Below are 4,765 nucleotides of genomic sequence, written 5' to 3'. Positions count from 1 at the left end.
TCTTTTCACCTTGTCTTAGTTATTCTTCTATTGCTGTAAGGAGACACCATGACCAAGGCGGTTTATAGAAGAAAGAGTTTACTGGGGACTTCCTTACAGTTACAGAGGATAGAGTCTGTAACCCTTATGATGAGGACAGTAGACAGGCACATACAGCACCAGAGCAGTAGCTGAGAACTGACACCTGATTCACAAGTAGGAGATAGAGAGAGCTGAGAACAGCACGAGCTTTGAAATCCTAAAGTTCACCCCAGTAACACACCTCTTTCAACATGGCTGTAGCTTCTATTCCTTCTCAGATAGTTCCACCAACTGGGTACTAAGAATCCAAACATATGAGCCTATGAGGCCTATTCTCATTCAAATTACTACACACATCCCCTCTAATCTGAATTGGTGAATGAATAAAAAATAGTATTGGCAGTGAGTTTAGGGCTCATATTTCTTGCTATTACTCCAGACCCAGACAAATAGAAGAGACTAAATTTTTATTTTCCAAAGATTACACTGCACTCCTTGATGTGTTGCATCTTTCCTAAGTCAAAACAATAATTTATAAAACAGCCTCAAGAATTGATTCTCTGGAGCAGATGGGAACTTTCTCAATTACATACATAGGTCTTATAATTTCTTTGTGCACATGTACGTGTGCATGTGTTGAAGATAAAGACAACTTGTAGGAATTGGTTTTCCCTTCCACCATCTGTGTTCCAGGTTTCAAACTTGGGTTATCACTCTTGGTGGCGGCACTTTTGCCTCCTGAGCTATCCCAGGACCACAAGCACCTTTGTCAGCTGAGCTATTCCACAAGCCCCTATAGTTTCTTTAAAGAACAGCTCTCTTCCAGGCTTAAATTCCAGAGCAGAGAGAATCTTTTGCTAAACTTCCTCCGGAGGAGGTGAAGGAGTGCTCCATGCTTCACTTGCTCTGTCTGGTTTGCAGGTTGGAGTGTGGGTCTATTTCCTCAGAGAGAGTAGTATAAAAATAGAAAGATAAACAATGTAACAGCATTATGTTTAAAATCCCACACAGATGGAATTCCTGCAAAGAGTTTAGGAACTTCTTAAGAGAGTTGGAAAGTCGCAAGTCTATCCTGTCCACCTGCTTCAAACACCATAGATACATGTACCACAATGCTTTGGTTCTTCCTAATTGTAATAAAAACAAGTTGGATAAATTCAAACAGCAAAGAAAATGTTGAAATTATTTTTGACAAGGAAAAAGAGATATTTGAAGTAAAGATACAGTAATCTGTAAGCTGAAGATTACTGTATGTTAACATGCATATGGGGAAAAACAACTCTGTGGGAATTTCCCTTCTCTGCCCCCCTGGGAATAGTAGCAGGCCTTGCATTTCAGTTCTAGAAAACAGGTGATCCACTCTACAAAAAGAAACAGGTCTCACACTAGTCCTTTTAGTTAATAAAACAATATATTGCTGTCTTTAAGATGGAGTTTGGATTAGAATGAAAATTCCCACAATCTAATTCATTAGGACATTGTCTATGTGTTAACTCAGGTTTTTATCTTTGAGAAGACACTACTGTATTTCTTCATTATGTGAAAAGTTAGAGCTCATGTAATTTTGTTCATGGAGAAAAGTGGCTACCCTCACTAATATGTTTATACTAATATGTTTAAGTGAATATATATAATTTGACAGATTATGTGTACTCATCTTTTTGCAACAATTTTGTATATGTCTACACACACACACACACACACACACACACACTCACTCTTAGTTGGGCATAGTTATACTTGTATTTTCACAGAGCAGTTAAGCAAGTATACTTCTAAATTCTTAGCAAAAAAGAAAAAGGTAGAAAATTCTAAGAAGACCGTTCAGCTTATTATGGTGGTAGGGAGAAGAGGTTAAAGAGTAAAAATGGAAAGAGTAGCTATATTCAAACAAGCAAAAGAAGCAAGAAGCCATGTCTGAAGTTACCAGCAACTGAGACATGGAGGTTGCCAGGCTGAAGAGAGGGAGCTATCTAGGCTGTGACTAAAAATCAGTGAGATTTGTTACCATCAAAAAATAGATCCCAGGTGAAGGAGCAAAGCTTGTATTCTAGAACTATCATCTGGTATAAACATTCACTGTGGCAAATTAATGAGTCCCAAAGTTGAATGGGTATCACTTGCTAGAACTTATGAACAGACTACTTTATATGACAAAAGGGACTTTGCAGATGTGATTGAGCTGAGAACCTCAGGCTTATTATCTTTTTAACTATTGTCTAGATTATTTGAGCAAGGCCAATGTAATTACAAGAATCCCTGGAAGAGGGAGGAAGGTGGTCTCAAGGTAAAAGAAGTGTAACAAGCACACCAGAGAGTCAGGATGGGATCTGAAGAAATTCTTTTATAAGTTTTGAAAATGCAGGAAAGGTCTGTGAACCAAGAAAAGCAGGCTGTCTCTAATTGAGGCCTTTGCCTCCAGAAGTCAAAAGAGGTCAGGAAGTGGATTCTTATCCTGGAACTTCAGACAGAATGAAGTCCTAACCCAGCACTTTGATTTTTTTTTGCCCAGAGAAACTGATATTATTTCTGATCCTGAGAGGCACAAGATGATAATGTGGTATTGGCATGTCACTCCATATGTGGTCATTCCTTACAGCACATGAGGGGACTAATTATTGGTTCAAACCAGCTGTGAGTGGCTTATCTCCACTCTCAGTTGCAATGGAGATCTTCCAGGGGCCTCCCATCTCTCCCTGTGGGGACTTTGTGACATGGAGCAATATAGGTGCATGCATGGGACACGCCTGGAGCAAACGCAGATAAAAAGAAGATGGAAACCTGACTGCATCTCAGGACATATCTACAGCAGAAAAGACCAGAGAGGTGAAGGGCTGAGCCTCTGTGGATTGCTTTTGCCTCTGAAATAATAGTTTCAAGATGACTTAGTGGAAAACCCAATCTCAAACTTATGTAGCATTTTCTTTGCCTCTCTAGCTAGTGAGGAGAAAAATATAATCAGACTTTTCTCCACATACAGATAGATAGAAACTTGTGCTTGGGGATGGTTTTTTTTTTTTTTCCAGGAAAGGCAAGCACTATTATACCCATTTCTTGGGCCTGTACCCACTAGTGAGAGCCTGGAAATAATGCAGCTATTCCTGGAAGGTTTTTAACATTCATTGAGTGCCTATACAACCACCTGGAGAACGTAGGAAGCTCAGACCACCAGGGAAGAGTGGATTGGCTATAACTGGGTAAGGAGATGGATGGCTTTACCACCCCATCCTGCTTCTGGGTCAAATTGCTCATATACTCATGGAATCAGGAACATCTAATCTCTCCCTGCTTTTGCCTCTGCATTCAACTTTTTCATCACTGAGGTCATCCCAGCCTCTAGGTAGCCAGAGCTTGGCCTGTTAGTCTCCATCCTGAGTAGAATTCACACAGGCTGCTTCCTTCTCAGCCCCATCCACCATCCCACAGTGTCAGACCCTCCTGGGTCCCCTGCAGTGTTTGACCCCTGCTGAGCCCTGCTGAAGCATGTAGAAGCCCTTTGTTCCTAACAAAGGAACGCCCTGGCCCAGTAGCAACACACCTGGACATATACCTGGGCGATGGTACATTTGTTCCTGTCTTTTGTTCTCAGTCTTTTGTTCTGGGACTTAGGCTGGTCTTCCTGGATTTCTCCCCAGTAAATTTGGGGCACGTATTTGGTCTTTTGTTACTGAAGCCTTAAGCCGGGTTTTCCCACTGTGCTTTCTAGAGTTTTCCGCCCCGTCAACTTGGGATATATATTCGGTGAATAAAGCTACAGAATTGGCATTCTTTCTTAACCCGAATGACCTGCTTATGTGTGTGTTTTAATCCCGCAGGTTTATGCCGGGTTCTCGGTGCAGTGCTGTCGGTGCGGGCATTGACACCAGTTTGTTTTGTTCTGGATGGGTTCTTTCTTTTCTTTCTTTCGTTTTAGACCAAGTCTTGATTTTTATTACTTAAAAAAGTTGCACATTTATTTTGCTTTCTGACTCTGTGCTTGTGCCTTCAACACTTTCACAACGATTTTCTGCTCCTCAATAAGGAAAGCCTTACTGATCCTGTCACGGACACACTTGGCACACATGGAGCCACCATAGGCCCTGCTGACCTGCTTCTTTGTCTTAGATGATCTCATAAGGACTTTGGGTCTCACAGCACGAACCCTTCACAGTCTGCCTAGGCATATGCCGCATGCGGATTTAGGTGCTTTCCCAACCTTCTTGGTATAAAGGTAAACAATCCTGTTGCCAGGGGTTCAAGAGAGCCTAGTTTGTTAGAGGCTGTATTGTAGGAAAGCCTACGACGGTATGTCAAACGCTGGACCATCCTGAGTGCCTCTAAGCACCGTCCCTGAAAGAGGAAAAGCAGATGGGTTCTTTCTGAAGTTCCCCTGTTGGCCATGAAAAATATAGTAGAAACTTTTAACAGTTAAAACTGGAATCCACTGGCACATCACATATGATCTATTGTATTCAGAGGTTAAAGAATCATTCATAAGATGTATCAAATATAAGAAAAATCTACTAAAACATGAACTAAAAGAAATCTACAGTATAATTAGTATATGCCTAGAATCCAGATGTAATTGATGGCTATGTCCTTCTGTGTGTGTTTGAAGAGTGAGAGAACTTCTAAGCATTTATATATATGGCTCTGAAACGTACACAAACTTGCTTCATCTAGTTACAACATCATTATCATATCCAATAAAGCAAATGCTCCCCCAACGTACCAATACTGAATTAATATGCAAATTTCTATCATT

General features: G+C 40.8%; 1 pseudogene; it reads right to left on the bottom strand.

Annotated features, from left to right (window-relative positions):
- Nucleotides 1–3,875: 3,875 nt before the first annotated feature.
- LOC108350850 (60S ribosomal protein L34 pseudogene) lies at nucleotides 3,876–4,351 on the bottom strand (annotated as a pseudogene).
- Nucleotides 4,352–4,765: the final 414 nt, after the last annotated feature.

The sequence above is a fragment of the Rattus norvegicus genome, chromosome 4, assembly GCF_021556685.1.
Source record: "Rattus norvegicus strain SHRSP/BbbUtx chromosome 4, alternate assembly SHRSP_T2T, whole genome shotgun sequence".
NCBI classification, from domain to species: Eukaryota; Metazoa; Chordata; class Mammalia; order Rodentia; family Muridae; genus Rattus; species Rattus norvegicus.
The sequence above is the reverse complement of the archived record's forward strand: the minus strand, read 5'-3'. Positions and strand labels throughout refer to the sequence as shown.